We start from the raw sequence: 26,693 nt of genomic DNA, 5'->3' as shown, positions 1-26,693 counted from the left end.
ATCCACCTGCTTCTGCCTCCCAAGTGCTGGGATTAAAAGCTTGCGCCACCACTGCCCGGCATAATATGTTTTCTTGTTCCATAATATTTCTCATTGTTTTATGGTTTGTTAAGAAGGGAAAGGGGAGGATGAGATCTAATTTTCAAATCTTTCTCTGTTTTTTAAATGTAACCTTGAATTTCATCCTAAAAATAAAGGACTCTCTCTCTCTCTCTCTCTCTCTCTCTCTCTCTCTCTCTCTCTCTCTCTCTCTCTCTCTCTCTCTCTCTCTCTCTCTCTCTCTCTCTCTGTGTGTGTGTGTGTGTGTGTGTGTGTGTGTAGTGCCTGTGTGTATGCACACATGTGTTCTTATAGATGTAGAGGACATGCGGATAGCTTGTGTTCATGTATATGTAGGCCAGAGGGTCATATTGTTTGTAGTCTTCAATTCCTTCTCAACCTTATATTTTCAGACAAGGAACTCACCAATTGTCTATACTAGTCAATTAGCATTAGGGATCCACTTGTCTTTACTTCTGCAGTGCAGGAACTATTGATGAATTATGTCAATCACAGCTTCCCATATGCATGCTCAGAATCCTGGATGATGTCTTCATATCATGCTTTACTGATTAACTCACTTCCTACCTCCTTTTTCATTAGTTTTATAAGCAGGATCCTGCGGTTCATTGGTCAAATACCTGATCAGAAGCAATTGAAGAGATGAAGGGCTCACTTCAGGCACACAATTCCTGCTCTGTTATGGTAGGAAAGGATGGGATAGTGCTGATCACTTTCAGGGTGAATGTTCCCTCAAGAATGTTCAAACTGCTCTGAAAACATTCTTGCTGATAGTTCAAAATATGACTTATTAATAATGTACTAGGTATCTATCCAATCAAGTTGACAATCAAAATGAACCACTACGGTTGACATGAATCATAAAATGAGAACTATTTAATGAAAAGGAGACATTTCAAAGAACACATATGGTATGCACTCTCTGATAAGTAGATATTAGCTCAGAAGATAAGAATACATGAACTACAATCCACAAACCACAAGAAACTCAAGAAGAAGAAAGACAAAGTGTGGAAACGTTGTTCCTTCTTAAAAGGGGGAACAAAATACCCATGGAAGGAGTTACAGAGACACAGTATGGAGCAGAGACTGAAGGAAGGACAATCCAGAGACTGCTCCACCTGGGAATCCTTCCTATATGAAGTCATCAAATACAGACATTATTGTGGATGTCAGCAAGTACTGGATGACAGGAACCTGATATAGCTGTCTCCTGAGAGGCTCTGACAGTACCCGACTAATATAGAAGTAGAGGCTCACAGCCATCCATTGGACTGAGCACAGGGTCCCCAATGAAGAGCTAGAGAACGGACCTAAGGAGCTGAAGGGTTTGCAGCCCCTTAGGATGAACAACAATATGAACTAACTAGTACCCTCAGAGCTCCCAGAAACTAAAACTCCAACTAAAGAGTACACACGGTGGGACTAATGGCTCCAGCAGCATGTGTATAGCAGAGGATGGCCTAATAGGTCATCAATGGGAGGAGAGGCTCTTGGCCCTGTGAAGGTTCTGTGCCCCAGTGTAGGGAAATGGAAGGGCCAGGAAGCGGGAGAGGGTGGGGTGGTAGGCAGGGGGAGGGGGAGGCAACAGGGTTTGTTTTGTTTTGTTTTTTTTGTTTGTTGATTTGTTTTTTATTTTTTTCTATTTTTTCAGAAGAGAAACTGGGAAAGGACATATCATATGATATGTAAATAAAGAAAATATCTAATAAAAATAAATAATAAAATTTTAAAAAAGGAGACATTTATCATGATGGATGCCCCCACTCTCACTCCATGAGTGGATATAGAGAAAGGGATGTCTCTTTACATTTTGTGTTAATATGTTAGAAAAATAAGAAATGCAACTGTTTTAACTCATGTTTCATTTTATGTACTTTCTTTTGAGTGTTTCTGGACAGTTAGGTCAGCCTATAGTGAAAAGTATCGTATCTTTGGATTTTTTTTTTTTAGCATGATGACTAGTAATAAATGAACAACAAAACAAGCAAATAAATGAGTAATTCATTATAAAAATGAGGAGATAGTGAATACACATTTTAATAGATGTTATGGATTTCAGCAAATTGAATATCATCTTTAAAATAGAATGCATATTCAAAATGAGAATGAGCATGATATGATGATACTGTACATGGTTTCACTAATGAAGAAACAATGTAAAAATGGTTACTTGACATTCTTATGCTTCTAAATATAGTCAACCACCAAATTGTTACCCAGACAGATTTTGTAAAGTGATTGGAGAAAAGTTATAAATTTCCAACAAATCAGCTGTGTAGTAAATCCATGCTGACACCATTAGCCTTAGGCATTTTTTAACCCACAGTAATGCTTTCCATTACATTTTTTTAATATATATTATTTGAGTGTTCAAGCTTCTGTATGTGTGCCTATGCGTATGTCTGAAAGTTGAACTCAAGTCATCAAGACTGGCAGCAGGCACCTTAACCCACTGATCTTCTTTAGACCATAATAACACCTTTCAAGCCCACCCCTTGCTATCTCCAGATTACTTTATGCAAGTTCCAGACATCAAGCAGCTTCATTTGCATAGATTTAAGAATATTACCTCAAACAATAGAGACAAAATCCAGTCATAAAAAAATTATCAGGCATTATTTCTAACACCAAATCTTGACATGTACTAATTCTCATATGTTATTTAAAGTTCAGTAAGTGTTGATATTTCTTTGGTTGGCTTATATGTTTTTAGTAGCTCAGGACTGTGAATCAAGCATATCTATACATTATTACGGGTTGCCACTTGGATACCTTTTTATGTGTATCTCTCTTCATATTTGATGGTGACATAGGCTCCAAAACATGCACATTGGTCAGGAGTCTTCTGCGAAGCAAAATTGGTAAGATGATTAGTCAAATAGATGTGAATATCTCACAGGGTTTTTTTTTTATGAAGATTGATTCATAGAACTTTGGGGACCCAGCAGTTCCATGCTTTACTATTTATATTTTGAAATACCAGGAGAACTGATCACCATTTTTTCACTGTTAATGTGAAGGCCTACAAATGCTGAGAAAGATGGGAATAGCATTGTGTGTTGGTTTTGGGGTCTGAAGAATCCCCTGGAGCACCAGGGCATTTGATAGTCTATCTTAGTAGACCATCTCAAGGACAGAGATTTCACCCCTTGTCTACTTTCCTTTTTAATTTGGTCTTCATCAGACTGAATGATTGATAGTTAGATACTCAATGGATTAAGGTAAATCTTCTTTGCTTAGTGTGATGGTTCAAATGCTAAACCTCACAGACATAGCCAGAAACAGTATGTTTATCATTCACATAGATGTCCCTTAATCCATTCCTGGAGCTAGATAACATTCACTACCACAACCCTTGATCTGTTTCAGAAATCTAGACCTGTGGGTTACCTAGACTACAACCATTAGACATAAAAGTCATTGTATATTCATTTTTTTAAAACCAGTGAGAGAAAACTACAGGTATTGGGATAATGTTTGTGTAATGAATACATTTTAAATAGAAAAATTGTGTACATCCTATGAATCTGTGTTTGAAAAAAATGAGGAAACCTTAACTCCAAAGATAGTTTTTCACATGATTCATTAGATGACCTTATTAATTTTCTAAAGTGTTTGTTTGTCTTCTTTCTGTTTGATACTTGGATTAAAACCAAATTTTAATTAATGCTGAAACATAAAATCAGATTGGTAATGGGAGCTGTCCTAATGCTTAAGTGTTCCTTTGCTGATCAGAGCAAATCCAAAGCTGTTACATTAATTTTTGTAATTATTTAGTTTCTATTAGGCATTTAGAATAGCAACCAAGTGGTTATTTTAAAACACAGTCTTCTCAGACTTGCTAGAGTCTTTCTCAGTAATCTGACACTTGTGGGCTCAGAGCATCATTTTGTGACCTCTCTGGCTTCTGCCTTCTTATTTCTTCCCTGTGAGCATCTGACAATACTCACAGATATTTATAATTAGAAATTGGAGGCAATTCATGAATTCTCATCTTTTTGCATACTAAAGTCTCTAGTATATTTTAGATGACTATAAATAAAGAAAGAGTACAGACTACACATAATTAAAATTCTTTGTTTTTCATTTGATTATAGCAATGCTCAGACAATGGTGCTCACTGGAAATCCCTTTAAAAGCAAAGTCATTCCCTTCATTAGAGATTTCCATTCTCCATTTGCCCCTCTGCTGACCCAATTTTCCTCTGGGCACTCAAATTTCTGCAGCTGTGAAAACACTGGCATCTTAAACAGAGCCACTGCTAATTTGTAGGCAAAGTCACATTTGATTTCCTTTCTTTAGAAGTTCCTAAGAGGAAAAGGGAAAGGGATAATAATATAGGGGTTTGGTGAACTACAGTTGTAAATTTAAAACTATTCCGAAGAAAAGAACACTTAACCTGATTTTTATTAATTACCTTTAACTGGCCAGGATGTTCAGATAGCTAAACAAAGTTTAGAAACTATAAAATTGGCTATAAGTATTTTGAATTTTATCTTCTTTTCTGAAATTAAGTTATTTAATCCTGATCGTGAATTTGTACCTATTCAAACTTGTCAATTGCATTTTTCTACAAGATATAGATATACTTTACAAAATATTAAAATTTGTAGATAACCTTCAGGGTATCTTTTTGGATAAGCTTCAAGTTCTATGGTCTCACATGTCCAGTCCTTCTAGACTAAGTCCCTCTTGTGCATTAACTATTTCTCTTTTTGTTCTAAGGTCTGATCATATAAATGCAGTCAGTTTCTCTTTCATCCATAGAGTGCATGTTACAGGAAATACATTCTCTATATCTTTAGCTCAGATACATCTTAATACTCTTTTAAATAAAAAAGATAAAAATGTGGGAAAGAAGAGAATCAAGAAAGGCTGACCAATGGGTACAAAGTCATAGCAAGTGGAATAAGCAAATGAATTCTGGTGTCGTATGGCTCAGTGGTGTGATTAGAGTCATTAATAATATTAATCTCAAGACTGTTAAAGTATTGTAAATAGTCTTATGAAAAAGAAATGGTACTTGAGATGATGCGCTATTATTATGATTGAGATGCTATACAATAAATACATGTATCATCTTTTACACTATACATATAGTTTTGCTATCAAAATACTATAGAATACAGAAGTAACCAGGTCACTGTCTCTTTATCTTTATCATTTTTTTCTCCTAGTACCCTGAAACTAGAATTGATGATTCTTTTCACATTGTCTTTGAAGCTTCAGAATTGATACTGATTTCTTATACTTAAATGCTATGGAGATAGGCATCAATTGCCATGGCTTGTCTAGGTTTTAAGCACAGATTCCTGTACATAGGAACCATTGAAGTGTGGTTGGGGAGATAGTTTAGTACATGACTACCACACCAGCATAATGACCTGAGTTCCAACCCAGCACTTATATACAAGTCAAGTACGGCAGCATGTGTCTGTGTGGTGGGTGGAGAGAGAAGGATGCCTGGAGCTCATTGTTCAGCCAAACATGTTAGCTCTCATTCTCAAAAGGAAAGAAAGAAAGAAAGAAAGAAAGAAAGAAAGAAAGAAAGAAAGAAAGAAAGAAAGAAAGAAAATAAATTTTAAAAATAAAGAAATGAAGCATGATAAAAGAAGACACTTGATATTGACCTCTAACCTCCAAGTACTCTTAAAAGAACTATTTTGACTTTTGAAGCTACAGTCTAGTACAGTGGTTCTCAACCTTCCTAATGCTGTGACCCGACCCTTTAATATACTTCAATACATTTTCTCATGTTGCAGTGATCCCCAACCATGACATTATTTCATTGCTTCTTCAAAACTATAATTTTGCTACTGTTATGAATCATAATGTAAACATCTCTGCCTTCCAGTGTTCTTAGGTAACCCCTGTGAAAGGGTCATTTGACCACTAAGAGAGTCATGACCCATAGGTTGAGAACCACTGGGTCAGTATAACCTTTTTCTGTCACTTATCACTTCTTGAGTTTTCTATCGAGTGGTGTATCTTTATGATTTGACTTTTGGGGTCATGTATTACTTACTGCTTTCTTTACAACAAACTTAGCCAAAACCACTTAGTTCTAACCACATTAAATAATGACATCCCAAAGATGATTGAATGTATATTTTTAGTTGTATAATATTTGTTTGACCTTCATGAATACTTGACAGTATTGAAAATTGACATTTTTATTCTTCATAATAGCTTTATTTTTTCTGGAACAAATCCTTGTCATAGGTATATTAAAATAAGTTGATCTAAGATTACTTTGTAGTTAAAATGTGAAGTGAACAAAACTTTAACATTTAAAGAATATCCAAATTTATTTCAGCATTGTTTTGGAGTCTTGTTATAGAAAGGTAATTGCATCATATCAATTACATCAAGTGATTATACTATTTTTTAAAAATAAAATTTGGAATAGTATGAATTTCTAAAGCTCATATGGCAAATATTTTATTGTTTTATTTTTGAGATTTTAATATAGTATTTCTCCCTTCTCTTTCCTCTCTCCAAACCCTCCCATATGTCTCTTTCCACTCTCCTTCATAGTCAAAATCACTTAATCTACTGTGACAATTTTAAGAAAAGACAGAAAAATCTTGAATAATTTACTCCTTGTTTATAGAAAATAAATGCTGAACATTTCTTTAGGTGCTCCTCAGCCATTTGATATTCATCAGTTGAGAACTCTTTGTTTATATCTGTACCCCATTTTTTAATAGGGTTATCTGGTTCTCTGGAGTCTAACTTATTGAGTTCTTTGTGTATATTGGATATTAGCCCTCTATCAGATATAGGATTGGTAAAGATCTTTTCCCAATTTGTTGGTTGCCTTTTCATCCTATTGACAGTGTCCTTTGCCTTAAAGAAGCTCTGTAATAAATGTAAATCAAAACAATCCCAAGATGAGATTCCACCTCACACCAGTCAGAATGGCTAAGATAAAAACTCAGGTGACAGCAGATGCTGGAGAGGTTGTGGAGAAAAAGAAACACTCCTTCATTGCTGGTGGGACTTCAAGCTGGTACAACCACTCCGGAAATCAGTTTGACAGTTCCTGCGGAAATTGGACATAGTACTTCCAGAGGACCCAGATCAACCACTCCTGGGCATATACCCAGAAGATGCTCCAACATGTAATAAGGACACATGGTCCACTATGTTCATAGCAGCCTTATTTATAATAGTCAGGAACTGGAAACAACCCAGATGCCCCTTAACAGAGGAGTGGATACAGAAGTTGTGGTACATCTACACAATGGAGTACTACTCAGCTATTAAAAACAATGAATTTATGAAATTCTTGGGGAAATGGATGGATCTGGAGAATATCATCCTGAGTGAGATAACCCAATCACAAAAGAACACACATGGTATGTACTCTCTGATAAGTGGATATTAGCCCGGAAGATCGGCATACACGAAGTACAAATTATAAGAAACTCAAGAAGAAGGAAGACCAAAGAGTGGATACTTCATCCCTTCTTAAAAGAGGGAACAAAATACCCATGGAAGGAGTTGTAGAGACTAAAGGAAGCACAATTCAGAGACTGCTCCACCTGGGAATCCTTCCCATATTCAATCATCAAATCTAGACATTATAGTGGATGTCAGCAAGTGCTAGATGACAGGAGCCTGATATAGTTGTCTCCTGAGAGACTCTGACAGTACCCAGCTAATATGTAAGTAGAGGCTCACAGCCATCCATTGGACTGAGTACAGGGTTCCCAATGAAGGAGCTAGAGAAAGGACCCAAGGAGCTGAAGGATTTGCAGCAGCTTAGGATGAACAACAATATGAACTAACTAGTACCCTTAGAGCTCCCAGGGACTAAAACTCCAACCAAAGAGTAAACATGGTGGGACTCATGGCTCCAGCAGTATGTGTATAGCAGAGGATGGCCAAGTCAGTCATCAATGGGAGGAGAGGCCCTTGGCCCTGTGAAAGTTCTATACCACAGTGTACGGGAATGCTAGGGCCAGTAAACAAGAGGGGTGGGATGGTGAGAAAGGGAGGGAGGAGGGAACATGGGTTTGTTTTAGTTTTTTTTCTTTTTTTTCTTTTGGAGGGGAACCTGGAAAAGGAGATATTGTAAATAAAGAAAACATCTATTAAAAAAAAAAGAAAAAGAAAAGAAAAGAAATGCTTTTGAACAACAATTTTGGAAAAGTTTTGGTGATAAATACAATCCTTTTTGGTAAAATTATTTCTGGTACAGTGTCAGTTTACTTATCTCTGCCTCATAGTCTATTACAAAAAACAAAAGTAGCAAGCTCCTGTAGTGTATCACCCAGGAGATTTAGGTGTGACTTTTCTTGGCAGGCCATGTGGCCTTGTTGATATGGGACTTAGACTCATTTTCCTAGGCAGTTTCTTGTTAATTATTCTTAGCAGAATACTTTGGATTGACAAGTGGAAAAAGCTGTGAGCAGGCAGTGTGAGAACAGGAGTGTGGGGAAAGCATGCATGGTTTAGATATGTTGAATTCAACCTTGAAGAAGTGTTAAATGTTAATTCTCTGCTTCAAATCAAGTATACCAAGCGTATATGCAGTGTTCTCGAGAGCTTCCTAATGAACTGGAAAACGCTTGGAGGTGGGAAGAAGTAAATTTCATCAACCCCCTGAGCAGCAGTGATTTGCCTCAGCTTGTCAAATGCACTTGATTCTGATTGAAGGCAGGCAAATGAACGTGTTTAACCTTTCTTGATAAAGTTTATGTTGTCTTTAATAGATCTCAGACTTCCCATCCTATGAGTTGTGTGTGCTGAATATTAACATACAGACTAACAACGTTAACAAAACAAACTGAGGACTGTGTTTTATTGATCATTAATGTGTTCCAAATTAATTGTTTCTAAGTGACCTAAAAGACAAAGGTAGCATCCAAACAGAGGTGCCTGGCTAAAAAGACTGCAAGAAGTTGTGATTAAACTGAACGCTCCTCACATGGCTCCACTCATTGCCAAATCTCCGGCAGTTAGGTTAACCAAATTCACGCTGATGCCTGATGTTCAAGAGGCATCAAGCTGTCAGGACAAATCAAAGTCAGTGCAGCCTCATCTGGATTCATGCTATTGTGCGATGGCAGAACATCTGAGAAATGATCTTCATACAGTGTGTGAGCTCACAAGTGTAATATGTGTGAACATGGGTGCACAAATGCTATGATACAAAAGTAGAAGTCAGAGGACAATTTCTTGTGTTGGTCCTCACCATCCACCTTGAGACTGATATTTACTGTGTGCACCGGGCTAGCTTGCATGGAAGTACTATTACAGCAGATGTATTCTCATGTGTCTGGCTTTGAGTTGTGGGGATTCAAACTCTGGCCTTCATGCTTTTTCTGGCAAAGGTTTTACCCACTGAGCCACTTCCACAGCTCAAAGCCAGGTAATTTAAGCCAACAGTGTATTTGGCCTCACTAACAGTAAGTTGGGATGCTTTTATGTTTAGTAAGGTGTTTTATATTTCAGGGAGCAGGTTCAGCATTCAAGGAAACCTTTCTTGGCATGATCATCCTTCCTGTCCTGATGGTGTTTCCAAAGCTGAAGTCACTAGCTGAACAGCTACAAAATGAAAACTTGCCTTCTGATTTCATATCTGTCACTGGGAAAGGTTTTGTGTCATTCAGTTGCCTTAATAGAGTGTTTTGTGATCAAGCAAAATATGCCACTGGTTAATGTAATTTTTTGAACAATGTGGCTTTTTCCTCTTCATGTTAATGTATTGACATATCATGTATTTCAAACTCTACATCAGAAAATAAATTTTTCATTCCACTTTATATGCCATGGAACATTTAACAATGTCACATTAATTTCATACTGCCATTGGGGGTATATGAATATGTTATTCAGCAGAACAGACTTGGATTCAGGAATAGACCCCTCTATGACTATTTAGATGTGATGCAAAATTTCAATGTAGCAGAGGGAAAATGGTACATTCAGTTAGTGGTCCTGGGATCACATTGACTAATATAAAAATGGAAAAATAAATCTGTGTCTTGTCAAGTTAGACTTTTTCTTTCACTTACAGAATTGAGTCCCCAAACATGTCCATATTTCTGTTATAGTTTTTGATGTGTGTTGCTACCAATTTACTCTGTTATTGAACGAAAAATGAATCATTCACTATTCTAACGCTCCCTGTTGACTATGTATTTCTCAAACACATACTTTTAGGTTAGTAATGATCACAAAATACTTGGCTTTAAAATGCAGAATTCTCAGGGAGGTACTTGTAGTCCCCATAATTTCCTTATCATGCATTTTATTGACAGACAGATGTTGATTATGCTTTAAATCTCTTACATTATAAAACTCCATTTTGTCTGTAATGCAGTGCTTTTGACCTTTATTACAGGAAAAGATGAATTCTGCTCACCTTTCATCTGTGTCTTCCTTATCTGATGAGCTTCTTATAGCCATGAAGCAATTGTCAACACAGCACAGCTTCTATCTCATTAAAATCTGGATGCCAGTGGCATCACTTCAGGAGTACCATCTTCAGCAAACAACATTCCAAAATGAATTTCCTTAATTGAATATAACTGATCCACAGCCTATATGAATACCAAATGGAGGAAAGCATTTCCTAAAAATGAAATGTCATCTGCCTTTTTTGGTGATTCAATGCATTCTATCCTCAGGTGAAATTCTATATAGTGTGAGATTTATGTGTATATATACATACACCTTCACGCAGACATACATGCATCAAAATCACCAATATACATAAAATAACAATAAATAAAAACAAAGATGTAAATTTCATGTGGATTTATCTACTAGAAGGCAAATCTTGAAAAGTCTTTATAAATATACTTTTAAAGTGTTTTAAATAATATTTATTTATATATTTATTTATTTTATGTATATTAATGCTCTTTCTGCATATACATCTAAATACTTGAAAAGGGCATTAGATCACATTATAGATAATTATGAACCATCACGTGGTTGCTGGGAATTTAACTCAGGACCTTAGGAAGAGTAGACAGTGCTCTTAACCAATGAGTCATCTCTCTAGCCCCAAATACACTTCTTAATGTATTTAAATGATTGTTTCTGAATAACAACAGAGAGCAATATCTAAAAGAGATCTTCTTACAGAGTCTTACAAAATGATCTCTACTGGAAGCAGCGCCATCTAGGAAACGTGAGGTCTCACAGAGCAGTGAAGTTTTTTTCTGACACCCTCATAGCAATAACCATTTCTTGTGAAGGGCAATGTGTTGCTGCTCTTTCGATCTTAACAGCAGTAACTGTCAGTGTGGCACGTCATATGATTAATAATTCTAACTGTATGAACTTGAGTCTTATAAAAACACACTACCCGTTACTTATTTTTCTTACTTCACAACATCATGTTTGAAAAAAGTGATTTCTACAAGATTCTTTAAATAGATCAGCCCTTCATTAATAGCAATATACAAATTAAATATCCTTGTAAAGCAGAAAGAAGTTAGTGTGTTGCAGTGAAATTTTAACCTGCTCTTGTAAGTCTTTAGCATGCTGAGGACACTCACTTGAACGAGCATACATAAGGACAGTGTTTGTCGCTGGATTGAAATATGGTAAGGCCAGTGCTGCTGTAGTCCAACACCGCATATGTGCTACCCTGCAGAGATAACCAATGAATCCAAGCTTATATGTCAAACAGCCATTAACAGTTAAGGACTCAGTAATTTCAACTTTTAAGTAATCTGGGGTATGAAAAGTCACAAGGTTTGGATTTTGTTTCAGGTCCTAACCAAAACTGTGTTGATATGAGAAGCTGTAATAAGGAATCATTTATTTTAATTAATCATTTTATTTGTTTATATTTCAAATGATATCACCCTTCCCAGTTTCCCCTCCACACATACCCCCATCTTATCTCTCCATTTCCCTTTTGTCTCTGTGAGGATGCTCCTCCACCCACACATCCACTCTTGCCTCACCCTTCTAGCATCCCCCTGTGCTAGCTGGGGCATCAAGCCTCTATAGGGCCAAAGCCCTCCCTTCCCATTGATGTCAGATAAGGCCATCCTCTGCTACACATGTATCTGGAGCCATGGCTTCCTCCATGTGTAGTCTTTGGTTGCTGGTTTAGTCCCTGAAAGCTCTGGGTGGCTCATTTAGTTGATAGTGTCCTTCCTATGAGGTTGTAATCCCCTTCAGTGCTATTATCTCTAACATTAGTATAAAGACATCTCATGGCAGTGATTTCTAGTAAAGAAAGGACATCATTTAACCTCCTTTGGAATGCACCAGATATAGGAGAGGGTGTAGACTAAGAAGAAAATATCTTCCTGCCCATTAGCATGCCTCCGACTGCCTCATTAGGGATCATCATCCTTCACAAATAAGCAAATGGTATGTAAAAGGATACAGGAAGCAAACAAATTCTCATCCATATGATTGTGTTGTTATACTTAGTACTAAAATGGAGAGGAAACACTTGGAAAATGCAATGATGCTTTGAAATGGAGGGAAAACCTAAATAAAAGAGAAAAACAGTAGCTCCGACAATAGATGCTCTAAAGGCCCACAGTGGCCATGTGATAGTGGATTGTGGAAGGGATATTGACATTTGTTAAGACTTGATGTTTGGATACTTTAGTGAATTCGTGTGACTTTCCTCATGAGTGACAGATCAGTCAATACTGCACAAATAATTTGTTATTTCTGTTAATTCTGAGTAAATATTTTTATATTTATTTTGCACACTGTTGAATTATTTTGATCTTCTTGACTTTTATTTTTTATTTAGCTTCTTTGATTACCCAAATAGGAGAAGAGTTCTCTTCTTTAGACTGCAGAAGTCTCCTTGACTGTAACTCAGTAGTTTCATGTTCTCACTCTGCGAGGAGATGATAATTTGCAGATAATTGTCACACTGCCCTAGGGAGAAGTTTGTAAGACTAAGATCTCCTGCACTCATTTGGATTTACTCAGTGGGGTGAAATTGAATCATTGTGAAATATGAGATAATTCACAGAATCTTTTTATCTTACCATAAGGCTTCTCACCAGAACATTGCACCATTTGGCTGGTATTATCTGAACGAGGTCTGAGAAGGGAAGTTGAACAAATTTTCTTTTGTATGTTTATGGAACATAAAACATAGTCATCCGGGGGAAAACAGGAGCATGAAAGCGATAGTCACACATACAGGAAAATGCCAATATACTAGAGAATATTTTTGGAGTCTTAATCATTTGAGTGCCTTAGTATTCCTAGCAACTGATTCGTAGTTAGGATAAAAAAAAAAACAACCTTTCATGCTTATGAGTCTTTGTTTTCTAATCCTTCTATTAAGAGAATACACTGCTAAGTAGAATTTATAGATGGTTCTAGCACAATGATGAGCAGTGTTTACATGATATTGCAGAGGTACTGGAAGATTTAACCTCTTCTGTGTTATCACACAGGTTCAAAACTGTATTCAGAGTCACTATGTGAAATATATTTTATTATGTTGTTTCATTTTTAAAATTATTATTAAAAGACAGTGTTATTCAGTTCCCAACTGTATTATATAGAACAATTTGCTATGCTGAATTGATATAATGTATACTCAGTGTATATATTGCTATAAATCTTTTAATCAAATAATTTTGGTTGTACTTAGTGCTAAGAAAAAAACATTAGGGGTTTGGCTTTAGGGTGAGAAACTGGTAGCTTGTAAGGTTAGGATTTACCTTGAAAACATTGACAAAACTCTGAAAGCATTTTTCATAATTATGGAAGTGTTTCTGGGAGTTGAGACCAGGGCTTAGTGCATGCTAGGCAAGTGACTCTCATTAAGCTTTATTCCCAGGAATTTCTTTTTTTGTTACCTTTTCTCTCTCTCTCTCTCTCTCTCTCTCTCTCTCTCTCTCTCTCTCTCTCTCTCTCTCTCTTTCTCTCTCTTTCTCTCTCTCTGCCTCTCTCTCTCTTTCTCTCTCTCTCTGTCTCTCTCTCTCTTCTCTCTCTCTCTGTATGTGTCTGTCTCTGTCTGTCTCTGTCTGTCTCTGCCTGTCTCTGTCTGTCTCTGTCTCTCTGTCTCTGTCTGTCTGTCTGTCTGTCTGTCTCTCTCTCTCTCTCTTTCTCTCTCTCTTTCTCTCTCTCTGCCTCTCTCTCTCTTTCTCTCTCTCTCTGTCTCTCTCTCCTCTCTCTCTCTGTATGTGTCTGTCTCTGTCTGTCTCTGTCTGTCTCTGTCTGTCTCTGTCTCTCTGTGTCTGTCTGTCTGTCTGTCTGTCTGTCTGTCTGTCTGTCTGTCTCTCTCTCTCTCTCTCTCTCTCTCTCTCTCTCTCTCTCTCTTTCTCTCTCACTATTCTGTGACAGGCTCCCCTAAGGTGCTACGGTGTCTGAACTCATTTGTAGCCCAGGTAAGTCTTAAACACAAAATTCTCTTGCTTCAGCCTCCTGAACACCCAGGATTGCAAGTTTTTGCCACTAGCCCCTTCTGAAGTAATAGAGTTGGGAATGTGAATGTTGATTAGTAGCAAACCCTGAAAAACATTTTAAAAATGTTAGGTGATGCTTTATTAATGCACTCCTTACTAACTCATGCTGAAGTCTGGTTAGTGGTGATTCCATGTGGTATTTTTTGGTAATATGGGGAGGAGGCAATTTTTTCAAAATGTTTCCAAAAATATATAAAGATCTGACAGAATGTGCAAATTCAGAAACCAGAATAAAAAAAAAATTGAAATTTTGCTTTAAAATTATCACTTGTATATAAGCATACCCAGATCTCATTTAGAGAAGCTTGACTCCTTTACCAAGTTGTGTTCAGATAGCGTATCTTGGAGACAAAGAATCCTGGAATCTCAATCTCTCAAAGCAAAATGTGTTTCTTTACTGTCTGTTGTGAGCTTGATTCTTCCTTGCTACATTTTGTCTTTGTGCCAGCACCCCGAGTGACTGAGGAGTTCTATTAGGGATACTGATGGTCCCTACAGCACAAAGGGAAATATCAAAGCATGAGCTGTAACACTTGAAGGTCAGCTCCTAAGAAACATACATCTCTTTTCAGCATGTCTTCTATTTCATTTGTGAGTTCAACAGCAAATTGCCAAATAGTTCTTCCACAATGAAGTAATAGTGGGAGTCAATGTATCAGACCGAAGTCTAACAATACTTGAACAATACTACACATCTGATATAGACTTGCTTCTAATTGTTTGTCATTTGAGAAAAGATAAAAATTCTAGGACCATGCATTGCTAAATATCACGTCATTGATATTAATATGCAGTTTTAGTCCATGAATCTCATGCTTTTACTACCTAGTAAGCAATTAATGGATTTTTGATATTATTATTTTCACCACTCCTTCTGTAGCTACTCTAGCTTATTCTCATCATGTATACATTATATCTAATCACACACACTCATGAGTATGATGGTGTCTTGTCCACCGGATGCCAAGTCTGCTTATTAGTTATTAGCAGTTTACACTGGATAGCATGCTGATGAAATTGGGCCCATGTGAGCTATTCTGGGATACTGTTATTTTAAATTACTAAATATGATTAATGCATATTTTATTTTAAGTAACTTAATGCTACAAGGCATATTTTACTATTTCTATTGACATTAACAAATGAAGAGAGGGTTAGGAGATAAGATAGTATGTCTAGGGTTATAGCTATGTGCTGCTTAAATGGTATCATTGCTTCTGTAGTTTAAATTATATCTCCTATTACCTGAATTGCCCATTTACATTTTTCTCTAAAAAATCTTCTTTTGTCATTGTGATTTCAAAATTACTTTCTTCTCTGTGGTTGGCATCTGGGTTTTTAAAAACGATGTGACCTGGGAATGGAGAGATGACTCAGAGGCTAAGAGCACTGCCTTCTTTCCAGGGGTCTGAGTTCATTTCCCAGCAGCCACATGATGGGTCACAATCACCTATAATAAGACCTCATGTCCTCTTCTTGTAAGCAAGTGTGCATGCAGATAGAGCACTCATTACATAAAATAAATAAACAAATCTTTAAAAAAAAAGATGAGAACTAGTTATACCATTTAAGGTCAGAGCCAACATGTATTTCACACTGGACAATACATCACCATTTTTGTTGTTGCTGGTTTATTATGAGAAGTGTAATCTTGGCCATCTTGCTCATCATCCTTGGTATCAGATTTCAGGGATGTGCAGTATGACTCCCTAGTTCAGATTTTCATTTTTTTCCAGTTTCACTAGGGTTTGTTATACACAATATTCCAGGCTTGTATTCAGTTTAAGATTACATAGCCTGGTTCATTCTGTGTTTTTGAGTATCCTACAGATTCTAGACTAATTTCTGTACCAAGTGATATACCTGTATTCAGAAATTGTCCCAGGACATTGAGCGATACCTTGCTTTCCCATCAGATCAATCATCATTTATATATATGTATATATACATATATATATATGCATGCACACATGCACACACACATACATATACATATATTTTTTTTTTCTTGAAGCAGGATTAGCCCATGTCTTTACCTTTTTGGTACAAAATTATCCTTCATATTGCTCCTAAAGCTTATAGTAAAAATTTCTTTGGATAAGAGAAATGGAAAGACTTGTTACCTATCAATACTGCAAAGAACTTTATGAAATCTTCATTGGATACTTTGTGTTTCCTTTTTTCTTTTGAAGCATTCAATCTTTTATTTTATTCATTGATTGATTGATCTTTACTTTTTAAAATTAAACTAATTTATTTTTTTTACACTCCATATTCCATCTCCCCCAATCCATGCTACAACTGCTCCACATCCCACACCTCCTCCCCAGTCCTCCTGTCTCCATGTGGATGCCCCCAGCCCCCACCCCACCTGACCTCTAAACTCCCTGGGGCCTCCAGTCTCTTGAGGTTAGGTAGATTATCTCTGAATGAACACAGAGATGATCCGGAACTCCTCTACTGTATGTTATGTTGGGGGCTGCATTATCAGCTGGTATATGCTGTGTGCTTGGTGGTCCAGTGTTTGAGAGATCTCAGGAGTCCAGATTAATTGAGACTGCTGGATCACCCTTCTCAGCTTCTTTCAGCCTTCCCTAATTCAACAACAGGGCTCTGTTGCTTCTGTCCATTGGTTGGGTGTAAATATCTGCATCTGACTCTTTCAGCTGCTTGTGGGGTCTTTCGGGGGGCAGTCATGTTAGGTCCCTTTTTGTGAGCACTCCATAGCCACAGTAATAGTTTCAGGCCCTGGGACCTCCCCTTGAGTTGGATCTCACTTTGAGCCTGTTGATGGACCTTCTTTTACTCAGGCTCCTCTCCATTTCCATGCCTGTAATTTTTTTCAGATAGAAACAATTATGAGTCAGAGATGTGACTGTGGGATGGCAACCCCCTCCTTCACTTGATGTCCTGTCTTCCTGCTGGAGGTGGGCTCTATAAGTTCCCTCTCCCTACTGTCAGGCATTTCATCTAAGGTCCCTTCCTTTGATTCCTGAAAGTCTCTTGCCTTCCAGGTCTCTATTACATTCTGGAGGGTCTCACTAACCTCCTATTTCCGGAGGTTGCCTGTTTCCATTCTTTCTGCTGCCCCTCAGGGCTTCAGCCTTTTCTCTCACCCAATACCAGAGCAGGTTCCCCTCTCCCCACTACTGTCCACCCCCTGTCCACTTTCCCTCCCAGGTCTCTCCCTCCTTCCCGACTTGTGGTTGCTTTCTTCTCTCTCCCAGCTGAGATTGAGGTGTCCTCACTTGGACAATTTGACCTTTTTGAGTTCTGTGGACTGTATCTTGGGTATTCTGTACCTTTTTTTTTTTTTTTGGCAAATATCTACTTATTAGTGAGTGCATACTGTGCATGTCCTTTTAGGTCTGAGTTACCTCACTCAGGATGATATTTTCTAGTTTCATCCATTTGTCTGCAAAACTCAGGATGTTCTCATTTTTAATAGCTGAGTAGTATTCCACTGTGGAAATGAACCACATTTTCTGTATCCACTCTTCTTTCATGGGACATCTGGGTTGCTTCCAGCTTCTGGCTATCACAAATAAGGCCCCTATGAACATAGTGGAACACGTGCCACTGTGACACGGTGGGGCATCTTTTGGGTATATTCCCAAAAGTAGTAGCTGGGTCTTCAGGTAAATTTATTTCTAATTTTCTGAGGAACCTCCAGATTGTTTTCCAGAGTGGTTTACCAGTTTGTAATCTCACCAGCAATGGAGGAGTGTTCCTCTTTCTCCACATCCTCTCCAACATGTGTTATCACTTGAGATTTTGATCTTAGCCATTCTGTTTGGTGTAAGGTAGAATCTCAGGGTCCTTTTGATTTGCATTTCTCTGATCACTGAGGACTTTGAACATTTCTTTAGGTGCTTCTCAGCCATTTGAGATTCTTCAGCTATGGTTTAATGAGCTGTAATTGCATTAACCCCACCCTGGGGAGGGCTCACTGCTGGTCCATGGGTGAGAGAGCCTTTCCCTTGAGTTGGGGCCGATACAGCAGGAGTGAATCTTGTGGGGAGTTTTTCCCTCCACATTTTGAGATTTTTGTGATAAATGGGATGTGTTTCCACCCCTGATATCTGTCCACTTTGTCTAGACTCCACCAGTCCACTGTTCCTTTGTTCTAAGTTGTGAACCCATCCTTGTCTCTCCCCCACTGTGTGTTTAAACCTTAATAGTTTGGGATGTGAATGTGTGTTGACTAGCTGTAAAGTTTTATGGGGGTGGGTGGGTGGGAAGGGGATCCTGGCCAAGCGAGAATAAGGTTTTGTGTTTTTTGTTTTTTCAAAAACAAAAAGAAAAGGGAGGAGGGGTGAGTGGGTGCAGTTGTTTAAGCTGTCTTGGATACCTATTTAATTTTATTTTTTTTTTATTTTTTTTTAAGCTGCCTGCGATATGTCCACTGGGCCGAGGGTGGAGGCCTCAGGCAGGAGCCCACCCATAGTTCTCTCTTCCCTATGATGACTTCCACTGATAGCATTAGCCACCCTGGGGAGGTGGGGGAAGAATCTGGCTCTCCCAAGTTTCCTTTTATTGAAATAAATTTTGAGGGGAAAAAGAAAACCTTACATGAGCACCGAATTTCAAATAAACGAAAATGAGACATGGAAAAAAAATTCTTGGTTTAGATCTATACCCTATTTTTTGATTGGGTTGTTTGATTTTTTGGTGATTAACTTCTTGAGTTCTTTATACATTTTGGATATTAGCCCTCTATTGGATGTGGGGTTAGTGAAGATTTTTTTCCCAATCTGAATATTGCCAAATTATCTTATTGACTTTGTCCTTTGCCTTGCAGAAATTTTCCAGTTTCATGAGGTCCCATTTATCAATTCTTGATCTTAGAGCACGAACCATTGAAGTTCTCTTTAGGAAATTTCCCCCTGTGCCAATGAGTTCAAGGCTCTTTCCCACTTTCTCTTCCACTAGATTCAGTATGTTTGGTTTTATGTTGAGGTCCTTGATCCATCTTGACTTGAACTTTATACAAGGTGACAAATATGGGTCTATTTTCATTCTTCTACATACAGGTAGCCAGTTAGACCAGCACCATTTATTGAAGATGCTTTCTTTTTCTATTGCATATTTTTGGCATCTTTGTCAAAGTTCAAGTGACCATAAGTGTATGGTTTTATTTTTGGGTCTTCAGTTCTATCCCATTGATAAACATCTGTCTCTGTACCAATACCATGCAGTTTTTATCACTATTGCTCTGCAGTAAAGCTTGGGGTCAGGGATGGTGATTCCCCCAGCTGTTCTTTTATTGTTAAGAATTGTTTTCACTCTTCTGGGTTTTTTGCCTTTCCAGATGAATTTGAGAATTGCTCTTTCCATGTCTTTGAAGAACTGTGTTTGGATTTTGATGAGGATTGCATTGACTCTATAGATTGCCTTTGGTAGGATGGCCATTTTTACCATGTTAATTCTGCCAATTCATGAGCATGGGAGATCTCTCCATTTTCTGAGGTCTTTGATTTCTTTCTTGAGACTTGGAGTTATTGTCATACAATAACTTGTATGGTTAGAGTTACCCCAAGATATTTTATATTATTTGTGGCTATTGTGAAGGGAGATGTTTTCCTAACGTCTTTCTCAGCCTGTTTATCCTTTGTATAAAGAAAGAGTACTGATTTATTTGAGTTAATATTATATCTGGCCATTTTTCTCAAGTTGTTTATCAGTTGGAGAAAGTCTCTGGTAGAATTTTTGGGGTTGTTTATGTATACTGTCATATCATCTGCAAATAGTGATACCTTTATTTCTTCTTTACTGATTTGTATCCCCTTGATCTCTTTTTGTTGTTTTATTTTTCTAGCTAATACTTTGAGTACTATATTGAATAGATATTGGGGGAGTGGACATCCTTGTCTTGTCCCTGATTTCAGTGAGATTGCTTCAAGTATGTCTCCATTTAATTTGATTTTGGCTGTTGATTTGCAGTAAGTTGCTTTTATTATGTTTAGGTATGGGCCTTGAATTCCTGATCTCTCTAAAACTTTTAACATGAAGGGTATTTTATTTTGTCAAATGCTTTTTCTGATAATGTGATTTTTTTTTTTACTTTAAGTTTGTTTATATAGTGGTTATGTTAATGGATTTTCATATATTAAAGCATCCTTGCATTCCTGGGATGAAGCCTACTTGATCATGGTGAATGATGGTTTTAATGTGTTCTTGGATTTGGTTTCCAAGAGTTTTGTTGTGTACTTTTGCATCAATATTCATAAATATGATTGTTCTTAAGTTCTCCTTTTTGGTTGGGTTCTTGTGTGCTTTAGTTATCAGCATAATTGTGGCATCATAGAATGAGTTAGGTAGTTTTCCCTCTGTTTCTATTTTATGGAATAGTTTGAGAAAAATTGATATCAGGTCTTTTATATCCTGGTAGAATTCTGCACTAAATCCACTTGGCCCTGGGGGCTTTTTGGTTTGGAGGTTTGTAATAACATCTTCTATTTCCTTGTGTGATATTGGTCTGTTTAAATAGTTTACCTGCTCTTGATTAACTTTGGTATGTGGCATCTATCTAGAAAACCATCCATTTCATCTCAATTTTCCAGTTTTGTTGAGTATAAACTTTTATAGTAGGATCTGATGATTTTTTTGAGTTTCCTCCGTTTAAGTTATTTGGCTCCCTTTTCATTTCCAATTTTATTAATTTGGACACTTCCTCTTGGCCCTTTAGTTAGTTTGGCCAGCAGTTTATTTATCTTGTTGAATCTCTCAAAGAACCAGCTTTTGGTTTTGCTGATTCTTTGTATTGTTTTCTTTGTTTCTATTTGGTTGATTTCAGCCCTGAGTTTGACTATTTCCTGCCTTCTACTCCTCTTGGGTGAGTTTGCTTCTTTTTGTTCTAGAGCTCTCAGGTATGCTGTTAAGTTGTTAGTGTAAGATCTCTCCAGTTTCTTTACCAGGGCACTTAGTGCTATGAACTTTCCTCTTAGCACTGCTTTCATTGTGTCCCATAAGTTTGGGTATGATGTGTCAGCATTTTCATTAAATTTCAGGACGTCTTTAATTTATTTCTTCTTTGACCAAGTTGTCATTGAGTAGAGAATTGTTCAGCTTCCACTTGTATGTGAGCTTTCTGTAGTTTTTACTGTTATTAAAAACCAGCCTTAAGGCATGGTGATCTGATAGGATGCATGGTATTATTTCAATCTTATATCTGCTGAGGGTTGTTTTATGACTAATTATAATGCTCGATTTTAGAGAAGGGAAAATGAGGTGCTGAGAAGAAGGTGTGCTCTTTTTTTTTAGGGTGAAATATTCTGTAGATATCTGTTAAATCAATTTGGTTCATAAGCTCTCTTAGTTTCACTGTATCTCTGTTTAGTTTCTATTTCAATGACCTGTCCATTAGTGTGAGTAGGGTGTTGAAATCTCCCACTATTATTGTATGGGTTTCAATGTGTGTTTTGAGTTTTAGTAAAGTTTCTTTTATGAATGTGGGTGCTCCTGTATTTGGGGCATAGATGTTCAGAATTGAGAATTTCTCTTGGTGGATTTTCCCAAAATTGATAAATTTTCATATTGATAAATATGAAGTGTCCTTCTTCATCATGCTTGATAACTTCTGGTTGAAAGTCTATTTTATTGGATATTAGGATGGCAACTCCTGCTTGTTTCCTGTGAACATTTGCTTGGAACACCTTCTCTATCCTTTTACTCTGAGATAGTGCATTTCTTTGTTTTTGAGGTGTGTTTCTTGTATGCAGCAAAATGGTGGATCTTGTTTACGTATTTAGTCTGTTAGCTTGTCTTTTTATGGGTGAGTTGAGTCCACTAATATTGAGAGATATTAAAGAGAGATGACAGTTGGTTCCTGATATGTTTGTTTTTGTAAGTGGCTTTATGTGCTTGTGGCTCTCTGCTTTTGGCTTTGTTAGGAGATGCTTAATATCTTGTCCTTTCTTTGGTGCAGCTATCTTCCTTGTATTGGAGTTTTCCTTCCAGGATCCTCTGTAGGGCTTGGTTGGTGGATAGATAATGTTTGAATTTGGTTTTGTCACAGAATCTTTTGGTTTCTCCATCTATGTTGATTGAGAGTTTTGCTGGGTATAGTAGTCCAGGCTGCTATTTGTGTTAGAGTCTGCATGACCTCTGATCAGGCTCTTCTGACTTTAATAGTCTCTGTTGAGAAGTCAGGAGTTATTCTGCCAGGTCTATCTTTGTATGTTACTTGGCCCTTTTCCCTTGCAGCTTTTAGTATTCTTTCTTTGTTCTGTGGGTTTAGTGTTTTGACAGTAATGTGACAAGAAGATTTTCTTTTCTGATCCCATTTATTTGGTGTTCGTGTACCTTTACGGCCATCTCTTTTTTTAGGTTGGGGAAGTTTTCTTCCATGATTTTATTAAAGACATTTTCAGGTCCTTTGATCTGGGAATCTTCGTTCTTCTCTGTTCTGATGATTCTTAGATTTGGTCTTTTCATTGTGTCCTGAATTTCCTGGATTCTTTGGGTTAGGAGTTTTTTATGTTTTGAATTTTCTTTGATGGTTGTGTCAATCTCTTTTACCATATATTCTATACCTGACATTCTCCCTTATTCCTCTTGTTTTCTGTTGGTAATACTCACATCTGTAATTCCTGACATCTTGCCTAGATTTTCCATTTCCAGACTTGCCTCCATTTGTGTTTTCTTTATTGTTTCTACTTCCACTTTTAGGTCTTGGATCACTTTATTCAATTCCTTCACCTGTTTTTCTGTATTTTCCTGTATTTCTAATGAGTTATTGATATCTGCCTTAAAGTACTCTATTTTGTTCATGAGTTAGGATTTTAAGACAGATTCCTGATTTTCAAGTGTGTTGGTTTTTCAGGGCTTGCTTGGTGGGAGAACTGGGTTCTGATGATTGCCCATATATTTTGGCTCCTGTTGCTTATGGTCTTGCACTTGCTTTTTCCATCTGGATATCCCTGGTGTTTGTTGGTCTGGGTGACTGCATGGAGTCTGCCCTGGGTTGCTTCAGGTCTGCTGGTAGGTCTGCAGCCCTGGCTGTATCTGGCCACCTGTGGGGCCTTACAACTGGGGGCTCTTCACAGGGGCAGAGAAGCTGCTGATCTGTTGCCCTGGCTGCAGATTTCCTGGGAGGCCTTCAGGCAACTGCTCTGAATGCAGCAGGTCCTCTAGGATAGATCAGGATATGGAGTCTTCATGGGAGCAGAGCAACTAAGCGGTCTGCCCCAGCCGCAAAGACCAGGAAGGAGGGGTGGAAGGGACAAAGGGGGAATGGTATTCGGGAGGGCTGGGGTTTGGTGGGTGATGGGTTCATAGTCTACCAGGCTCCCAGGAGCAGCTCGGGGACTTGGTGGTAGTTGTGGTGGTGGTGGTGGTGGGGTTCTTACCAACTGCATTGAGTGCAGTGGGTTCTCTATAATGAATCAGGACATGGAGTCTATACTTTGTGTTTCTCAAAAAAACATACTCGGCTTTCATCTGCTAGCGTATCTCTCCTTCTTTCTTATCCTTTCATCCTTTCTCATGTGGCTCCTGACCATTATTTAATAATTTTCAATGAGCTCTTGACTTATTTTTAAGTCATGTACTTCTCTTTATGTCCCCTTGAAATTGGAGCAATTTAGCTGTTTTAGTTCTCCAGTCATATACCTCTAATCTTTGTACCCTACTGTTCTAAGGATGCCCCCTCTGGCTATTGACATTTACTCTTCCTTAAGCACATTGGGGGTTAACAATGATACGCATAATTTCTCCATGAGATGCATACATATATGCATACTTCTATAACTTTAGATCAGAACATCTCCCATATTTTCAATATATCATTTTTATTTTAAAATTGTAATTTTGATTTTCAGTAAACTTAATTTTTACCTTTTGATATTATTTTTGTGAGTGATATTAGTAATTAATGTATAGAGGGAATTAAAAAGTGATACCAGCAACCTGTTCTCAGTTTCTTACAAATATATGACATGTATTTTAGAAAAGATAATTAGCTAAGACATACCTTTTTTTAAATGCAGTATATTTCAAATTCTGGCAAGTCACAAATAGAATTATATTTAGGGAAATTTAGATTCCTTCTATTCTTGTCTCTGGCATAGGCTAAGAAGACTTGCCTTTGTGATAACGGATTCTTGTCAGCTTGATAGCTGTTAAGATCTGCTCTTCCTTCCTCCTGTTCCTCCTCTCTTCTCCAGCACTGCTGATTTTAGGGCACATGAAGATGTGTTTTGTATTTGTCTAATACATCTAGAATTTTAAGCTGTCAATATGAGAGACAAACTAGAGAGAGATGAAAAATCTTCAGACAAGAGAATATGAGGTGCTTGAAGAATGATATAAGATTTGTGTTTGAGGGTAAAAATGCAAATTGAAGTTTTAGGGCCCAGGTGTCCTGTAGGGAACATTAAGATAATTTGTAATATACATCATGATATAGTCTTTGATTTAAGCCATAGTTATTTTTACTATTTGCTCAAAGCAATAACATTTATTTTTAAAAATTAACAAGCTTATTTTGTGAAATATTGTTTATTTCCTGTAGTTTATCTTAAATCTTGGTATTCTACCAATCTAATATTGATGTGTAGCTCAAAACCCATGAAGGTGTGAAAAAATGTATGAGGGGAGGAAAAGGTCTTGAAGTGAAAAATAGAGAGTACAGTGAAATAATATTCATGATATATAATCAGGAGGACTAAAAGGAAATGAAAAGTATCAACTAGAGGGGACACAGCAGGAAAATTGGGTGTGTGGAATAAATTATAACAAAGTATATATATATATATATATGTATATGTATCTACTTTGTTGATATATATTTCTTTTTTTTTGTTGATATATATATATATATATGTACATATATATATATATATGTACATATATATATATATATATATATATCAAGATGTCATGAAGCTCCTAATTTGTAGGATAATCTAAAAATTTAATCATTAAAAGAGTACTGTGGAATTTCTAATTGATAAAATTGAAAAGCATACCATAGCTTTTAAAGCTTGGATATCTTCTCTTTTTTAATATACTTCATATGGAGTTTACATAATTGTCAAGTAAAGTGGAATGCCAGAATAATACCATATATTTCACTAACATAAATATATGATTGTGGGGCAGTAGGCCATGTCAGGAAACTTGGTAATGTGAGTGGGCTCAGAAGCTCCAGGACCTCATGCCATAGGAGGTTCTTCACCTGCTCCTGACCAGGCCCCTGTCTTGTGATCACAGCACCCAATGGAGAGGATGTGTACACACACACACACACACACACACACACACACAAATATATTTAATAGAATTTTCGCTGGTAACATTCTAATTGGAATGAGATGCTACCTCATTTTAGTTCTGACTTGTGTTTTCTTAATATTCTAATGATTCTGTATATTGCTGCACATATTTGTCAGCCTATTTGAATTCCATGCCTATTCTAACATTAAACTTCCATTAGATAGGAATTTGAAGTATTTGGCTAATATCTTTTCCCCCTTAGTTCATCTGACATTTTATTTTTGTTTGTTTGTTTCTGATACAAAACCTTAGAAGCTCAGGCTGGCAAGAGGTTGCACTATCCTTTTTTCTCCTGCCTGATGTGTGAACTCTATAGCATCACATTTCAATTTTTGATAATTTCTTTTGTTGTATTTTAATGCAGTTCTCTTATATTTTATTTGATTTTCTTTGATTTGAGAGCACTTCCTACAGGATTATTAATTTTGTGTGTGTAGAACAGGAAAGGAGGTAAGAAATAGAAATGATGGAACCTTTCTCATCTCAAGGAAGCAGGAGCTGATGCAGAGGCCATGGAGGGGTGTTCCTTACTGACTTGCTTCTCCTGGCTTGCTCAGCTTGCTTTCTTATAGAACCCAAGACTACCAGCCCAGAGGTGGTACCACCCAGAAGGGGCCCTACCCCCTTGATCACTAATTGAGAAAGTGCCCTACAGCTGTATCTCATGGAGGTATTTCCTCACCTGAAGATACTTTTTCTGTGATAACCCCAGCCCGTGTCAAGTTGACAAACAAAACCAGCCAGTACAGTATCCCTAGTGAGAATCCATTGGAGAAAACCAACTTTTCCTTTATAAGCAGTTATTAGTTGGAGATAGATTCTGGGTTAGGGATGGGGCTTTTGTCCACTGCTCCTCTCATCAATGGACACCTTCTGGGGTAGACTCATGCAGACCCTGTGCACGCTGCCACAGTTTCTGCGAGTTCATAT

Source organism: Mastomys coucha, unplaced genomic scaffold (genome assembly GCF_008632895.1).
Source record: "Mastomys coucha isolate ucsf_1 unplaced genomic scaffold, UCSF_Mcou_1 pScaffold1, whole genome shotgun sequence".
Taxonomy (NCBI): Eukaryota; Metazoa; Chordata; class Mammalia; order Rodentia; family Muridae; genus Mastomys; species Mastomys coucha.
Note: the sequence above shows the minus strand (reverse complement) of the source record.